Source organism: Helianthus annuus, chromosome 8, assembly GCF_002127325.2.
Source record: "Helianthus annuus cultivar XRQ/B chromosome 8, HanXRQr2.0-SUNRISE, whole genome shotgun sequence".
Lineage (NCBI taxonomy): Eukaryota > Viridiplantae > Streptophyta > Magnoliopsida > Asterales > Asteraceae > Helianthus > Helianthus annuus.
The window spans coordinates 111689830-111709422 of record NC_035440.2 but is presented as its reverse complement, the minus strand read 5'-3'; positions in this window follow the sequence as shown (position 1 = coordinate 111709422).

The following is a 19593-nucleotide window of genomic DNA, read 5'->3' as shown; positions in this document are numbered from 1 at the left end:
CCTAGAGTTTCTACACGTTTTTAGATTCAACTCAATTGCATACGATTAGCGGATTTAGTGTACCGTGACTTTGGTGCTAATAACTATCAACATCCCAAAGAACGGACAAGAATACACTTTGTAATCAACACAAGTAAAACCTAACCACGATAATGCACAATTACATATAACCATTTCGTAAAGTCATAACTTTTAACATCGTTCGACAATTTACGAATTCGCAACAAATGTAACACTATTATCAATGGTTTCAAAAATCAACACAATTTGTCACAAAGTTGAAGCAATAAACAATTCAAAACCCTAAATTAAACAACTACCTACTCCGGGGTGAAACCGAGATGATTAGCCGCTCATGGTTGAAGAAGCTTGATCACCGGATGTGTGGAACTTGATGGAGATCATCTTGAAGGATGGAGGAATGGTGTATGAGTAGGGTTTTGGTGAATGATGATGATGGTGGAAGGATTAGGGTTTGTGGATGATTGATTCGTGAGATGGATGATGATGATGATGATGATATTTGATTCGGATGATTGTCAATCGAATGGATGGATTAGAGGATGAACTGGTGGTGTATCTTGGCTCCAAGAGGTGTTGCTAACTTCAAAATAGAGTGTAACTCCCGTTTCTTGGTCAAAATTGATGTTATAATTCGTCCCCAACTCAAAAATCAAGTTTTTCGCGAAGCAAGAAAGTAAGGGCCGTCCCCGAAGGCCATTTAGGGCGTCCCCGACGGCCCCTGGAAGTCCCAGTTTCGCCCGACGGCTTAATTAGCTGTTTACGGAGGTTTCTGGCCGACGGAACAATCCAGAGGGCGTCGCCGACGCTGGCTAGTTTTGCCAGTTTTGTCCGAAACGCGAAACTGTTTTCTTCATAACTTCTTCGTTATAACTCCGTTTTACTCACCGTTTTTGCCCACGTACTCGTAATTCAGCCCTCTATCATGCCATCTTACAATATATTCATTTTAATCCATTAAAATTCCAGAAAACACATCCAATCTTCTTGATTAACCCGGTTTTGTTCATTTCACATCCCCGGTTGATCCGATTCGCGTCCCGGTGCTCCGTTTAGCTCCCGATTAGTTCCTTAAACTCTTTTAGACCTGTGAAACACAAATCCCATTAAAAGTAGGTTATTCAAGATTAAAAGCTACGTAAAAACATCAACTTAAGCACAAACGATCACAGGTTTTCGACCACGTATCACATCCCCACACTTGTCGTTTGCTTGCCCTCAAGCAAATCTGTTTTTCACTTTCACGTGGGTCGAACGAGAAATACACTCCCCATTCCCGAGACTAAGGTTAAGGTCAATTGTCATGCCCAAGTTCAAACTTTTTACAATTTTCACATATTTAGCATTAAATGATTAATCATGTAAAAGTGGTTATCCAAGACTAACCCGCCTGTGAAACTCACATTTCATGCATATCCCTCACAATGTTCTCTCCACTCGGCTTGTAAATTGGCTAATATTTGTAATGTATTAGCACTTCAACAATTAGTCGCTCAAAACTGATTAGAACACGTACCCGCATAGGCTTGCAACTCAATCATTCTCCACCACCGATCACGAATACTAAGCACAAGTCATAAGGTCTTTGCAAACAATCAAAACACAACTGTACAATTTGTCTCCTATAACCTCATTTTCATCGCACGGGTTTAAAAGAAAAGGTTTAAGGTTATGGGCTATAGGGTGGTCAAATGAAATGATTAGGCTCAAAATTGGCTACTAAGGTATAATTTTTGGGTAAGGATATAAAAATGGTGTAAAATGAAAAGGTTTTCCTAATGCCTTAATCATTCTCGTGCTTGTATTCGGTCTATGGTCTTGAATGTATCAAAAGTTGCAAGTTCTACAATACGCGACTAATGGTCCACTCAAACAAAGAAACATGTATATGTAAATCTATGATATAAAAGTGGCTCAAAACCTCACGTATAAGGGTATGGTATGTGATATGCATAAAATGCTAGTTCCTTAGGCGAATTATTCCCAAATAACCACCCGCTAAATACCCTTCATGCTATTAATTTGAACTTGACCATGAAAAAAGACCAAATGGGTTGTGCCATCCCTCGTTGACTTAGTTACTTATGCTTTTAAGATCGCTTTTGAAACAAGATATTTTTGAAAAATTTTTGAAATTTTCCCCCAACCCCACACTTGAGGTAAACATTGTCCTCAATGTGTAGTGTTTAAATGAACGGGTCAAAATCGAAAACTTTTACTACTCCCCATCCCCACACTTGAGGTAAACATTGTCCTCAATGTGTAAGAACTAGAGTTTTTGAAACACACAAGGGATGTGACACGACTAACTTCCCAAACATTTCACCCCGGAAAAATAATATACAATTTACAATCCACTTATTTGCTAACTAAAAATCAAAAGTAAAATGAAACGTATGCACCTGATTTTTGAGCTCATTCCTCGTGTGCTCCTCTTCTCTTCATGAAAGCGGTTGTCCCACGAACCCAATGTACCTACAAATCTTAACCCTTGTATAGAAGCATGCTTCTACAACCATCAAAATTTGTTAGTTACCTAGTTCTACCACTTTTATGAAAAAAAAGTTACCAAGCCATACGTTATTTCACTTTGATTTATGTGGAAAATAATTTACAACAATAACAAACCTAACTCACTTTCGTAGGAATCAAGGTTGCATTTAGCTTATGCAACAAGCCCTTTTAAACCACCCGATAGCTCGGGAGGACGAGTAGGTCTCGTGAGGGTTATATAGGGAACACACCCACAACGTTCATTTAACTACTAAACCGAAATAACAAAATTATACAACAACAACAATACTAACTAAACTACGGATAACAACTAAAACGAAATGCGAAATAAAATATACAACAACAATTGACTTACCACCTCATGGTGGTCGAATGGCATGCTTTCCGTCCATGAGCTCCTCAAAATCACCCCCCGGTGATTCGTACCATTTGTTGCCAAACGGTCCAAACTTCCTCACCTCCTCTTCCTTTTTCTTTTCTAGAGGTGACTTCTTTGCTTTCTTCTTCTTGACCGTCTTCTTCTTTGTTTCTCCACACCTACCAACCATAGCACACACCTTTTTGTTTGGATTCATGTCCTTTTTAGGACACTTATCCTCACCAAGTGGGTAAGTAAAATATGGAAAAATATTTAAATTTAATTCCCGGTCCTTAAATGATATGCACAAAATGCAACATATAAATTATATCAATTGTGGCATAAAACTAACCCTTTTTTAGTACTAACGTTGGAAAAAGTGTGCTTTTGTCTTCCTTTTGTATTTTCAGGATTAAATGAGCTCAAATTAACAAAAGAAGCAAAAAGACAGCAAAATCTAACATAAATACAAGAAAAGGGAAAAAAGTGGATTGCCCGACCCCTCGACAGCATCCTCCCAAGCAAAACAAAGAAGACAGAAGACTGAACACGCCCCGTGCTCAGCGAGCACGGGGCCGTGCCCAAGAAGCAGCAGAAAAGACAAACCTATAAAAGCTTCTATTGCCCACCATGGGGCCGTGCCCAGCGGACGCGGGGGCGTGGTCAGAGTACTGCAGGCGCATTTATTGTAATTACGAATTACAATTAATGAAGAGAGAGAGTGTCAGACGGACACTGGGCCGTGCCCAGGCTTCTGTTCAGCCTATAAATAGGAGTGCTTGGAGCCATTTCAACTCATCCCTTGGCACACCACCTCTCTCACACTTCACCCACCACCCACCACCATCATAGCACCATCATCCACCACCATCATCCATTGTCCATCATAGAGTGTGTGAGTCATCTCGGGATCCAAGATTGATTGTAAGAGTTCTTGACAATCAAGGCCATGTTTGCCTAAGTCTCTTACATCACTTGGTGAAGACAAGTGTCTAGTGTAATACTTTTTATTTTTAATCTTTTGCACTTTTTATTTGGTTTTGTATTAATGACTTTAATAACTAGTTTCTTATGTTGAAGGTGATTCTTCCTTATCGTTTGTCCGTGGTGTCTTGACATTATTTTACTGTCTATATAAAATAAAAGATTTTCACCATTTATATCTCCACGGTCTATATGGAGGTATGTTGGCTACCTGGTCGGGGGTTAAGGGAACGGTTTGGTAAGAGTCTTGCCCTTGTTCAGCGTTTAGAGGTCCTGCAAGGGACCTGGGTCAAATTTAGTAGGACCTCCTTCAATACCCAAAGGTATTTAATGGCGGGGGTCCAAACTCTTTGACCCCCTCATAAGTTAAACTACTATTAATACTATAACCCGGCTACTTAGGACTGTATCCCTGCTGACTCAGACTACTTAGTCGAGGGTAACGTCACCTTCAAAAGAGGGGCCTACCATAATTTGCATTAATAACTTAATTAATTATCTTTCAATAATCCGACCGTTTAGGATTGTATCCTTGCTGACTCAAACTACTAGGTTGAGGGTAACGTCACCTTCAAAAGAGGGGCCTACTACAGTAACTAAGATAATCTCTTAAACAAGTGCAAAAGTGCAAAAATAATCAAAGGTTACACTATACACGAGTCGGATCCAAGTGATTCATCTTGTCTATCTGTTTTTATTTTTATTTTTATTTTTATTTTTATTTTTCAGCATTCAGTTAGTTTTATTTTCTTAGTTTTAAAATCTTTTCTAACACTTTGATTTGATTAGACGTTGAGGATAAACCGGTACTAAAAGCTCTTGTGTCCTTGGACGACCTCGGTATCTTACCAACACTATACTACGTCCACGATGGGTGCACTTGCCCATATGTGTGTTTAGTGTTAGTAAATATCGTGTTTTATAAATTTAAAACTTGGCTAAAAGTGTAAAAAGGGCTTAAAATATACATCCAAATTATAACACACTTCACGCACATCAAGTTTTTGGCGCCGTTGCCGGGGACACAAGGATTTTAAGAAAGTTAGAAATCAATGGCCTAATCATTTTTTTATTGTCTTTTTATTTTTTTTTTAGGATTTTTCTAGTTTTTCAGCTTCTGCAGAGCTCAGCACGGGTCGTGCCTGGTCGGACACGGGCCGTGCCCAGCAGTGTTACTGGCAGTTTTTAGTTTTCCGAGTTACAGAAGGCTGACCATGGGGCCGTGTCGGTGCAACACGGGGCCGTGTCCAACTCTCCAGTAACAGGGATCCGGAAAACAATCACTGTAACTCCGACCACGAGCCGTGTTCACTGAGCACGGGGCCGTGGTGAACCTTCTGACCAACATTCTTTTCTGTTTTTGTTGCAGGACTTGGAACCAGACGCCACCTCTACGTAGTGTATGAGCGCCAGTTCTAATAAAGACATAAAAGAACCTCTAGAAGAACCCGAACGCCTTCTCAGAAAAAGACTAAAAGCTAAAAACCAAGAGAAGGTTTCGGGGAACCCACTTCCAATGCCGGACCAACGTACCCTCATGGGTTGAGGGTAACGTCACCTTCAAAAGAGGGGCCTACTACAATAACTAAGATAGTCTCTTAAACAAGTGCAAAAGTGCGAGAATAATCAAAGGTTTCACTATACACGAGTCGGATCCAAGTGATTCATCTTGTCTATCTGTTTTTATTTTTATTTTTATTTTTATTTTTCAGCATTTAGTTAGTTTTATTTTCTTAGTTTTAAAATCTTTTCTAACATTTTGACTTGATTAGACGTTGAGAATAAACCAGTACTAAAAGCTCTTGTGTCCTTGGACGACCTCGGTATCTTTCCAACACTATACTACGTCCACGACGGGTGCACTTGCCCATATGTGTGTTTAGTGTAAGTAAATATCGTGTTTTATAAATTTAAAACTTGGCTAAAAGTGTAAAAAGGGCTTAAAATATACATTCAAATTATAACACACTTCATGCACATCACCAAACTTTATGCTTACCGTTCCCGTTGCACAATTTATTATGGCATTAGCAGTTGCCAGGAACGGTCTACCCAAGATAACTATCGGTTGGGTGTCCTCAACACACCCAACATAGTCTACTACCAAAAAGTCAACTGGGTAGTAGCAATCATCCACCTTAACGATTACATCCTCCACCATCCCCCTCGGATGCGTGGGGGTCTGATCGGCCAATAGCACGGGAGTATCAAATTTTTTCAATGGACCAAAGTCGTATTGGTCATACAAACTCCCTGGTAAAATGCTCACACAAGCTCCAAGATCCAGGAGTGCCCTCTCTATTTTGAATGTTCCAATTTGAATTGAAATAAGAGGATCTCCTGGGTCTTGAGCTTTATGAGGAAGGGCACTCGATAAAATGGCACTAACATGAGATATCAAATCAACCGGTTCTGGTAATTTGTTGTGCCGTTTTTCGATGCTTAACTCCTTTAAGCATTCCACATGAGCCGGAACCTTTTTAATGTCATCTAGTAACGGTAAATTAATTTTTGCTTGTTTAAAATTTTCCTACCTCTCGTCCTTTGGTGGGTACCGTTCTTCAAATTTTGATGCATTAATCAGTTTAAGTTCATTTAAACAATTTTCACAAAAAGACTTTTTAATTACATTTTCAGTTTTAATTTGTGAAATCGTTTCTTGTTCATTTTTACCTTCCGTCTAATCTCTTATATTTCCCACTACACCATCAACGCATGTGGTGGTAGAATGCTTTCAACACTACTATAAACTTCATCATTCGAAAGAAGACTTATCGCGCTAATGTGTACATTCCTCACATTGCCCGTGCTTGAGCTTTGATGCTTCGGGTTCATTGTGGTGTCGCTTGGAAGTCTTCCTCCACTTCCACGAATCTGGGCCATTTCTTCCGCAAGTTGACCAACTTGCTTTTCCAATTCCTTGTGGGATTTATCCCGTACTTCAAACTCTTTCCGCACTTCGGTTGTAAGGGTACTCATAGCATTCATGAGAGCATCCATTTTAGAATTGAACGAGTCGTCACCTTGAGAGTCAGAAGCATTACCCCCATTTCCACTTTTGTTGTAACCGTGTTGATAGTTGCTTTCTCGGTTTTCATACCCTTGGTTACCCCCTTGATTGTAATTCCTTTGGTAACCCCCTTGGTTACCACCTTAACGATTGTTATACGAGGACCCACCTAGACCACCTTGATTACCCGATTGAAAATTCGGGTTCATTTGATTCGAAGAATTACCATACCGGAAGTTAGGGTGATTTCTCAAACCCGGATGGTAAGTGTTGGAGTTCATGTCATATTGCTTTCGATCCCCATACACTTGGTTTACCTCCTCGGTGTAATCACTCGTCCCCGTTGGACATTGCTCGGTTCTATGGCCTATGTCTCCACACTCCTCACATACTGCAAACTGAACCGCATTCACTTCCTTCTTCTTCAAACGAGCCATTTCCCGCTCTAAGGTAGAAATTCGATCCTTAGAATCAAGATCGGGAAGGGACCGGGAAATGGGATGTCTCTTAGCTCTATCAGCCGATTCCTTCTCTTTTGACCGTTTACTCATCCGCTCCAAAAACTCCCAATCATCATCTTCATGATTGCTCTAGAGAGTCCCGTTGCTCGTTGATTCAAGGCGGTTCCAAGTATTGTCGTCTAAACCCCGTACAAAACACTTGACTAACTCCCACTTCTCTATTTGATGATGTGGGCACTTTCGCATCAACTCCTTAAATCTTGTGAATGCTTCATGCAACGGATCGCCCGATAGTTGGCGAAAAGACCTAATTTCATCACGAGCGTCATCGGTCTTCGCCATCGAATAGTATTCATCAAGAAAGGTTCCGGCTCATGTGTAAGGAACCATTGCTTCGCTTTGTCCTCTAATGAGAATTGAAGTATTCGAAGCTTGACTTCCTCTAATGCGAAATTGTGCCCCCCGATAGTGTTACAAATGGACGAAAACTCCGCCAAGTGAGTGTACGGCTCATCATTAGACCTCCCATTGAAGTGAGGAAGCATATTGATGTAATGGGGTTTACAATCAAACATCCTCCTCTCACAAACAATTGGTGAATCATTCTCGGTGACTACCAGCCAAAAACGGTCATTCACTCCCCGTGGAGGTTGTTGACGACGATGCGGACCGTTAACTTCTTGATCAACCGGTCTTCGGTTGTCCCTTCGCTCACCCCTTCTATCCCCACCTTGATTTCTACCTTGATTACCTCTTTGATTGCCACCTCCCACGAAACTGGGAATCCGGTTATGGTTAGCATTGTTGTTATTGTTGTAAAAACCATCGTTCCGGTTCCGTTGATAATTGTTTCGTGGTTGACGGTTGTTCTCGTAACCTTCATTTCTTCCATCCCCATATCCGTAATCATCATCCCCAACATGATTGGCGTTTTGGTAGCCAAATTTGTCATCTTCATACCTTCTCATATTGTAGCCATTACCCCGATTCAAGTACCCCCAATCTTCGTCATCATTAACTCGATCATCATAGTAGCCCCCGTCATCCGAATTTTCCGTATGAACACTCACATGTTCCGGCGATTGATAACCGAGAACACTATAAGGTTCGTCATCGGGAATGGCGTTCCTCAAGTCGTCTATGTTGAAGAATGGGTCTTCGTTCACGGGATTGCCACGATCTCGGTTGCCTCGACGGTCTGAATTGACATTCCGGTCATCAAGGTTGAGGGGTAAGGAGGTTTGTCGATGAAGGTTTTGTTGTTGGGGTGTTCTTTGGTTGTTATTGGGATTTTGGTTTTGGAAAGGTGGTGTGGGTGGTCCGGTATTGTTATTACCACCCGGTCGCTCTTGAGGTATAGGTTGAACGTTTTAGGCGAGATTGAAGTTGCTTCGGTATTGGAATTGGTTTTGGTTGAGGTTTTGGTTTGAGTTTTGGTTTGCCATTGAATCAGTTTCAATGGTCGGTGTGAGTTGTGGTGTTTGGTTGGTTTGATTAGAAGCAAGAGTTGCTTCTAACCGGCTTGCTAGGTTTCTTCTTGCGACTCTTTCGATTTCCGGTTCGTAGACTAAAGGTGAAGTCCTCCCGGAGTTCCGTGTATCCATACACTACCTGTAACCTGCACAAGTAACACACCTCGCGTAACAAGGAAAAACAGAAGTACAAAAAGAAAGCTAAACAAATTAAACAGGTAATCACACAAATTCAAACAATAATCCAAACACAAAGCGCACACACTCCCCGGCAACGGCGCCAAAATTTGATCGGAGTGTCGCGCTCCGGTCAAAGATAATATTTATAAGCCCTATTTACCCTTAACAAATAACTAGTGGTTGCAAGGGGTCGAACCACGAAGAGTATGTGGTTTGTGAATGGATTCGATTGAATTATCAAAAGTGTCACAAATTATGAAGCTTGCTAAAGTATTTTTGTATTTTTGTTTGATTGAAAAATTGTAAAGTAACTACTGAAATTGATTAACAATTAAGATTAATGATTGCAAGAAAGATTGATTAATAAACAATAATAAGAAAAAGGATTCACATCCGGTTTCGGTAATTGCCAACCTAGGGTTTCTACACGTTTTTAGATTCAACTCAATTGCATATGATTAGCGGATTTAGTGTACCGTGACTTAGGTGCTAATAACTATCAACGTCCCGAAGAACGGACAAGAATACACTTTGTAATCAACACAAGTAAAACCTAACCACGATAATGCACAATTACATATAACCATTTCGTAAAGTCATAACTTTTAACATCGTTCAACAATTTACGAATTCGCAACAAATGTAACACTATTATCATTGGTTTCAAAAATCAACACAATTTGTCACAAAGTTGAAGCAATAAACAATTCGAAACCCTAAATTAAACAACTACCTACTCCGGGGTGAAACCGAGATGATTAGTCGCTCATGGTTGAAGAAGCTTGATCACCGGATGTGTGGAACTTGATGGAGATCATCTTGAAGCTTGAAGGATGGAGGAATGGTGTATGAGTAGGGTTTTGGTGAATGATGATGATGGTGGAAGGATTAGGGTTTGTGGATGATTGATTCGTGAGATGGATGGTGGTGATGATCTTTGATTCGGATGATTGTCAATCGAATGGATGGATTAGGGGATGAATTGGTGGTGTATCTTGGCTCCAAGAGGTTTTTCTAACTTCAAAATAGAGTGTAACTCCCGTTTCTTGGTCAAAATTGATGTTATAACTCGTCCCCAACTCAAAAATAAAGTTTTTCGCGAAGCAAGAAAGTAAGGGCCGTCCCCGACGGCCATATAGGGCGTCCCCGACGGCCCCTAGAAGTCCCAGTTTCGCCCGACGGCTTAATTAGCTGTTTACGGAGGTTTCGGGCCGACGGAACAATCCAGAGGGCGTCGCCGACGCTGGCTAGTTTTGCCGGTTTCGTCCGAAACTGTATTCTTCATAACTTCTTCGTTATAACTCCGTTTTACTCACCGTTTTCGCCCACGTACTCGTAATTCAACCCTTTATCATGCCATCTTACAATATATTCATTTTAAATCCATTAAAATTCCACAAAACACATCCAATCTTCTTGATTAACCCGATTTTGTTCATTTCACATCCCCGGTTGATCCGATTCGCGTCCCGATGCTCCGTTTAGCTCCCGATTAGCTCCTTAAACTCTTTTAGACCTATGAAACACAAATCCCATTAAAAGTAGGTTATTCAAGATTAAAAGCTACGTAAAAACATCAACTTAAGCACAAACGATCACCGATTTTCGACCACGTATCAGTGACAAGTAAAAGGTCATGGAGTTTGGTAAAGCTAAGCTTGAAAGTTCGGGTTGTCACAACACTTCTCATGACATTTACCAAAATGTTTCTTTCGACAGTTTCTGCAGAATGGAGGTGTGGAAGATTGCCCAGTTCCGTTTTTCTTGAAATTACTACTATTATTACCCCCACGAAATCCTTGGGTAATCTTTTGGGCCAATTCTTTTTTCCTGTTTTCTTCTCTCGTGCGCACCAGTCCGTCAGTCAAGGTGTTGGCCAGTTCGACAGCGTCGTCAATTGTGCGGGGTCTCGCAGCTTTGACTATATTACGAATTTCGCTAATTAGTCCCCAAATATAGCGAGAAATAAGCGCCGGTTCTGGCGAAGCCAGAGTTGGTACAATTCTAGCATACTCTAAAAATTTCAAAGTATACCCCAAACAATCCACGTCCACCATCCGGTGATTTAGGAACTTATTTGTCATTTGTTCTTTTTCGTAGGCGGGACAAAATTTCCTTTCTATTAATTCCTTAAATTACTCCCAGCTCATGGCATAAGCCACGTCACTTCCCTTAGCCTGCAGCACTGTATTCCACCATTCTAACGCCTCTTCTTTGAAAAGATGGGATGCATACATAACCTTGTCTTCCTCTGCGCACTTACTGATTTTAATTACTGCTTCGGTCTTTTCTAACCAACGCAGTGCGGCAGTCGCCCCTTCATTGCCTGCAAATTCGACTGGCTTACAGGCAAGGAATTCTTTATAAGTGCAACCAGGTGTTGCAACTTTCATTTTCGTAAGTATTGGGGCTTGAACCACATTATTAACATTATTGCCGCTTCCATTTACACTGTTACTAAAATTATCATCGCGAGTGTGTTTACTATGGTTGGCTTGGGAAGGTTTAGCAGGATTCTTAATGGCAGCAACAATTGCCGGAATAACATTGGCTATTCCCTGAGCAACAATATTTTCTATATCTTGCCTATTAAGAAAATGGTCTTCATTATTTTGTTCGGATTGGTTAACTTCGTTTGCCGGTTGGTTTTCCGCGTTTTCCATCTGAATCATTAATATATATATATATATATATATATATATATATATATATATATATATATATATATATATTATTGCCACAGAACGGATAGCAATCAAACACAATAAAGCAATCACACATAATCATGTCAACACATATAGCCAAAATCGTCGACCTTGCGACATTTATATTTTTATAATATTTATGCATCAGTACACACCATCTATTTTACAAAGGTTTTATTTTTAGTTATTATTATACAATATTATATTATTATTATTATTATTATTATATATAGGGTCAGGATTTGGAGAAAACGGTAGAAAGTGTGAGAACGGTGAGAACGCTTATGGATCGTCCGATTAAAACAATCTATGGACTAGATTAGTGCGGTGGCGTTTTCGTAAATAACATCAATTTTATTACATGGACGCGCCTCATTAAGGGTAAAAGCGTCTTTACACCTCTATACCAAAACACCATAATGATGAATAAAACGCTAATACGGACGAAATCACATCGCTATATAAACAAAAAACATCCAAGACATAAAAACACATCCCCCAGAACCTGAAACGCCATATTTTCTACTATATACCATTCAATTTACAAACGCCAAATCCCCAAAACGTCAAACACAACTACTCAAAAATGCCATATTTTCTACTATATACCATTCATCTTAGAAAAACGCCAAAACACTCAAACATCAAAAGATTCCAAAAGATCGATGGTTCTTTCAGATACACTATTTCCTCAGTAAAACGCCAAAAATGCCAAATATCGTTTTTTGTATATTCAAAATATTGTTCTACGCCAAAGTGTCGGGTAATGCATCCTTCCATGAGGTGTTGTGACTCAAATAACATGTTGTTGCATGAGATGGACAAATCATAAACAAAAAGATGCTGGGGTCAGACTTATGTCATTTTCTGTGTTTTGTTCTTGATGAATATTTTAATGGCATGAAAAGACGAATGACACTACTGAGTAGTTTGAAGATACATATTCAAAAAAAACTCATGTCATTTTGTCTTTCCAAACGGCCACAAAAACACAAGCATGGCTAAGCCAAACCACCAGCAAACATGATTCAAAGAAGAAAGAAACTGATGACAGTGAAGATTTGGAAGATGAATTGTTTTTATTTTTATTTTTTTAATTTTCTTTTTCTGTTGTTTGTTATGTATTTTTCAACTTAGAATAAAAAAATACATTATCTTAATTAAACACCATAAATGGAGTAAAAACGCCAAAAACTCCCAAACTATAATGAAAGTAATTTGCAGAAGTATTAATTAAAAAAAGCTAAAAATGGAAAAAAACGCCAAAAACTACTTAAACCCATTCAAAAACGCCAAACCTGAAAAGCTGAAAAAAAAAACAGTTGAAATACACAGTAAACTGAAAATATGGCTACTTTATTAATATCATTTATTATAAATAAAATCCCGCCTAAACTAGGCGCCAAAAACATCCTATAAAGAGAGACTTCTCTGCACAAACAACTTATCACAAAACCAGAAACAAACGCCATATTCCCAAGAAACTATTCACTTTAAAAATGCCAAAAAAAAAATACTTAAAAAAGCCACAGATGCAAAACCTCGATTCTGCTATATTGAGTATTGATCTAAATGAAGTTTCACTGAATGAATTCTTCTCTGAGTTGGGTATCTCTATAGTCTTTTGCTGAATGAGATGGACAAATATTCAAAACAAAGAGACTGATGACACTGATATGACATCATGTCACTTTGTTCTTGATGGATATATGGATGGCATGAAGGGATCAATACATTAGAGAAGGCGTTGGTCTTCAACATGTCATCAAACAAGTATATATCCACCCACCATAAAAGATGCCACAAAAAATAAGCATCTTCTAAAGACGGCCGTTATGTAGGAAAATAAGGATCTACATAAGGCATTCAAAAACAGGTTCAAAACGCCAAAAAGGTTAAAGTAGAAGAGGCTGATGACAGTGAAGATTTGAATGAGAAATTAGATTATAATTTTTAATTTTTTTTCATTTTCTATTGTTTGTTATATAATTCTTTGTTGTTTATCATCTAATTCTCTGCTATTTTAAAAAAATTGAGTATAAAAGGCCAAAAAGTACAAACACCAAAACGCTTTGAAAACTGTGAGAACGAATGCTAGCAAAGTACGAGGTTGCTATATAAAACGCCAAAAACGCAAACAAAGTATTACTGGAAAAATCAACACTAATTGACAGAAGAAAATTGAAAGAAACAGTAAAATAAAGAGACGGTATCATTTATTGCCAAAAACATTATAGTTATATTAATGCCACTACATGGAAAATTGAAAATTATTTATCTTTTCAAAACGCCATAATTGTCTGTCACATTATAGGCCTGTATCCTAAATGGCAAAACACTTGATATAATAAAATTAAGAAAATTACTGATGTTTTTTACATTAAAAGCCTGCATCCTAATCTAAAAATCAATAAAAACGCCAAAACAATAATCAAAACGCCAAAATATTTACTATAATTCTGATCTAAAAACAATAAAAACGCCGCGTATTTAATAAACGCCAAAAAATGGAAAGATGAAGGGACACACGTTAATAAAAAAGAAATATGAAAAGACAAAAAAGCCCCACCGCCTTTCTCTAAGCGACGTGACACGTGTTAGGCCAGGAAGCGTTCTCACTGTTCTCACACTTTTGAGCGTTTTCTCCTGATCCCGTTTCTATATATATAGATTTTGATTTTTTTTTCACATAACAATATTATACAAAACATGCAACTTGGTTAACTGGCCCTTCAGAAACGACGCTCCCTCTCATCGTACTTCCACGTGATGTTTTCCCCCACTTCCCGGATTCGATTTCCCACATCCACCAGTTCCTCGCCGTAGCGGCGTAATTCGGGAACGTTTTCCGAGCTCATAGGTGGTAATGGTGCATGTTCAGGATCAAACTGGGGAAAGTAAACATTTGGGTTATTCATGAAGTTCTGAAACTGCCAGTCGCTCGTCCACCATTCTTCCAGCTGTCGTGTAACAGGTTGGGGGTTGATAATGGGGTCTGGAATAGCAGGTTCCAAATTAATTGGAAGTTCTGATTAGGCGGGGAAATTGAAAAGGGTTTCGTCAGCAGGTCCGATGAGGTCACAATTCGCCAGTTTCCTATCAAGCTCTTCCCTAGGTGGCATCTCCTGGGCTTGACCGGAACTCTCCCCAACTTCTTTTCCCTTTCCCTTTGGATCCTCCGTTTTCTTTACCCGTTGGGCAGCGGGTTTCTTCTTGCGTCCTCGTTTCCAGTCTAAAAGTCTTCTCCTCTTCTTAGGTTTGGGTTTTTCCTGAGGTTGGGCCTGAAATACTAGGGGCTCCTCGGTATCCGCCTGATACCCTGACTGGGTTCCTGTTATATCCATATCAGTCGTATGGATGGTAAAGTTTCGGAGTACCTCCGACGGTTCATTCATGACATATGAAGAAACACACAAAAATTCAAATTAAATTTTTATTTATTGTAACTTAAATTTTCACAGAATCACAAAATGGCAATCTGAAAATTTAAGTATTTCTAAATACTTAATTGGCTTAAATCAGTGGCTCTGATACCACCTTTTTCTGTCACGGCCCCCGACCCAGTTTCCCGGTTCGGATGCCGCGGGACAGAAAACCCATGGTATTGGTGTTTAATTTGGCAGCGGATAAATATTTACAGGATCATTTAACCGAAATTTCTCAATTATTTTATTTCAAGTTTCGGGACAAACCCCGTAATTTATAATAAAGGAATTTCACTAGGAAACCCCTTGGTTACAAAAACATATTTATTTATTTACTGAGCCACTTTATCCAAGCTGGTAGTGCTCCCGGCACTTTTCCTTGTTCACAGTAAATCACCTGAAACATGTTTAAAAAAATTTTATCAGCGGGGGAAATACTGGCGAGTCATTCAATTTGCACAAAACGACACACTGTTATAAATTACAGTATTAAGGGCGATTACAATGTTTATATCAACCAATTACCCAACGGTATTTGTCACTCGACCGTATCTGTGACTATGGTCATATCACCCATTGGCTAACCCGTTGTCCAATGGTGACGGTTATCAAGTAATGTATACAAAACCCCACATACCGGCTGTAATTGAAGACTACAAAGACTTAATCCCTGTAATTATAACTTTGAAAATAAATAGGGTTTTGGAAACAATTTGGTAAAAAGAGAATGACTCACATTGCAAGTTTAACTGGACAGAGTTTTGCCTACTGATTAAGCCTGGTAACCTAGTTAAATAATGCAAACGAAACTAGGTTAGTAACTTAATACAACATTTACGATAAATTCACGAAATCAAAACCCTCATGACGAATGACAAAGTATAGCCCGAATTCAGGCAGCACTTAAACATCCATCGGATCGGTTTCAATCGATCGGACATTGTATCGTAGCAGTGATCGAGTTATTACCCTGTAATCGTAGCAGCGTCTCGACCCTTAAACACACGTTTTAAGCAGAATTTAGACGTTTTTGAAGTAAATTTTCGAACACAGAAGAAAAAGGCCATGCAACGCCCAATTTATAGAAAATTTTGAGACTGTCGCGGCTCGTGTAAACTCGAAAGGCATCCTACGCGGCCCGTGAGGACCACCCTAGCTACGGCTAGGGCTGCGTGTAATGGCATAGGTCTGCCACGTGTCTGACACGTGGCCCTAAAGCTTATCCGGAGAATTGCTAGGTTGTCGCGTGTAGGATCGTTTGTTGACCCGAACGAGTCGTTCAGAGGTTGTCTCTTGCGTTTCAGATGCGGAATAATAAGAAATGCAAGTAGATATAGCTTGTTCTTCCTCCTAACTGCTTGTTTTATTGATTTGAAACGTTTTACAGTTCAATCGTCACACCGGCAGAGCTTCGGCGTGGAATCCGACAATCACCTAATGAGGTCCGCTCGAACAGTCCCTATATATAGACATTTGGGTCCGCTTATGTGTCACATGACCATAAGAACGGACCACAATGGTACACATAAGCGGACCATCATGACAAATAAGCGAACCAGGAACCTCATGACCCTATGAGCGGACCTAACTCATAAAACATATACAGACTCCTGTTTTCTCGTATTTCGTGCCCTATGCTATACAATACGATATAAGACCTGATCCTAGACACCTAGACGCAATCAACAGATGTAGTGCACTAACATCGCGCCCCGCTTAAGCTCTGCTTAACTCAAACGCGGCCCGCGACTAACTAATAAAATTTGATTTTCTTGAATTTTTATGAGATTTAGGGTTTTAGGGGTCCGGGTTGTCACTTACGGAGTGTTTTAGGACATTTTTGTGCAGGTCCTTACATCCTCCCCACCTTATTTAAATCTCGTCGTCGAGATTTACTGGAACAAGTAAGGGTGTTTTCGTTTCATTTCTGATTCCAGTTCCCATGTGTACTCAGGTCCTCTTTTTGAATCCCACTTAACTTTAACCAGTACCAATCTCTTATGTTTAAGGTGTTTGACCTTTCTGTCTTCAATTTTGAGAGGTTTCTCAACAAATTTTAGCTTTTCATTTACCTCTATGTCTTGAAGAGGTACTACCAAGGATTCGTCAGATAAACATTTCTTGAGACTAGATACATGAAACACGTCATGTACCCTGGCTAGCTCTTCTGGTAGTTGTAATTTATAAGCAATTGGTCTAATTCGTTGGGTAACTGTGAATGGTCCTATGTACCTTGGACTTAGCTTTCCTTTCTTACCGAATCGAACTACTCCTTTCCAAGGAGAAACTTTCAAGAGTACCTTGTCTCCAACTTGAAATTCTAACGGCTTGCGTCGATTGTCTGCATAACTCATCTGCCGATCTCGAGCCATTTTTAGTCTTTCTTTTATTTGAGTTATCTTGTTGGTGGTTTCCTGTACAATCTCGGGACCTGATAATTGACTTTCTCCTATTTCTGCCCAGCATATTGGAGTTTGGCACTTTCGTCCATACAGTGCTTCGAACGGGGCAGCATTTATGCTGATGTGGTAACTATTGTTATAGGAGAATTTGATTAAAGGTAGGTGGTCATCCCAGTTTCCACCAAAATCTATTACACATGCTCTGAGCATGTCTTCCAGGGTTTGGATCGTCCTTTCACTTTGTTTAAATCTTGGTAGATCTTATTATTACCAGGGTGCATTGTATACCTAGACTTATGGGCTTCCTCTAAAATTTTATCTCTTAAATTTCCTTGCCTAGGTACCCAAATCCTTTTCTTATGGAATCTCCAAATTCCATCAGTCCCTTGCTCTAATCTCCAAATGCTAAGTTATTCCGTATAGTGTCCTTTATATTACTTTTTGTGACACTTTTAATTCCCGGCACTTAGGAAAGCATACAGGACCATTTTATCATATTTTTTCAAGTGACTAGCATGTTTAAATGCTGAATTTTGTTAATAAATGCAGAATTTTGCATTTTAAGTGGGTTTTAGGCACTTTCCGGCACCTAAACTATCACCTAGTGATGCAGTTTTATGACCCTCACTTCCCTACACACTACCCTAGTGTGCTACTTTATTTCTGGCTCATATTGGGCCTCAAAATATTGTCTGTCTACGTACTGGCACTGTCAGTATAATTCTGAGTTATCCGCTCACTGTGCTAACTGTGCTCTGTGCATCAAGTTTGTCACTAAAGTCTGTGTGTAATAATTGGAGTGACAGTATGAAATGTGATGCACATGTATGTATGATACAGAAATCAGAAAGCAGTTTAAGTCATCAGTTGTAATTAACCACAATCATTAAGCATAAATCACTAATAATTAAAGGTGCGGATGCATGCAAATTTGACAGTTGTCACATTATTGGCTTAAACCAATGGCTGCAGCTCTGATACCACCTTCTGTCGCAGCCCCCGACCCCTGCCCCGGGAGGCGGGCGGCCGCGGACGGTCACACAGAGTGGGTGGTATCGGTGTTTATTAATTTGGCAGCGGAAATGAGACATCAGGACTGTAGTTTGGAAATATTTTATCAGAGTTAAAACACCAAACTTTTTATGATAAATAAATGGGATATAATCCAAGTTTCCATTACAATATATTTATAGGGATAAACCCTAGTTTATTGAAAACAAAACTCCTTTTTATTTAGGTAACTTTTATAGCCACTTTTCCAAGCCTTCAGTGCTCTCCAGCTGGCTTCTATTAGCTTCACATTAAGTTACCTGAAACGCGTTTTAAAAAAGTTTTATCAGCAAGAAATACTGACGAGTGCATCCTAGTTTAATCAAAACAGTTTTATAACTTTACAGTATTGAGAGCGATTACAATGTTTATATCTACATAGTTACTCATTCAGTACTATCAACACCTGACTTGTAGGTCATGTTACTCATTGGCTAACTCTTTGTCCACTAGTAACGGATTACTGTTAGGATCTGAGACTGTCATGATTGTGTTTATTTGATGAAAATGAACAAGTGGATGAATATAAAATAAGAATAAATGCAGCGGAAATAGAAACAAACTTTATAAGACAATCAAAGGGAAAACAGTTTTCAGTAAACACATGTTTTCATTAAGTCGAATGATTACAAAACATAATGATTACATACATGCTTACATACTAAACTCCCCCTCAGCCTGAGCTCAATGGTTGATGGTACAAGATGAATGGATTGGAGGAGAAAACTCACTCAAATAGAACAGGACAAACTGTTCTATTTATAGTACAGATCAAACCACTGAGAATCAAAGCTGATGTCACCTAGACAGCGACATCTAACAACCTAATAGACTCTAAACACTGTTTACATAGAAACACTGATACACAAATTACTGATGCTAAATCTGCTGTTGATGCTGAACCACTGTTGTCGTTGGGCAGTGGTTCACCTTAGGTTGATCAGGCCTTTGGTTCTTCAATGCTTGTCTACAGTAGGGTTTTGCTCTTCAACAGTGGATGGTCTTCAACAG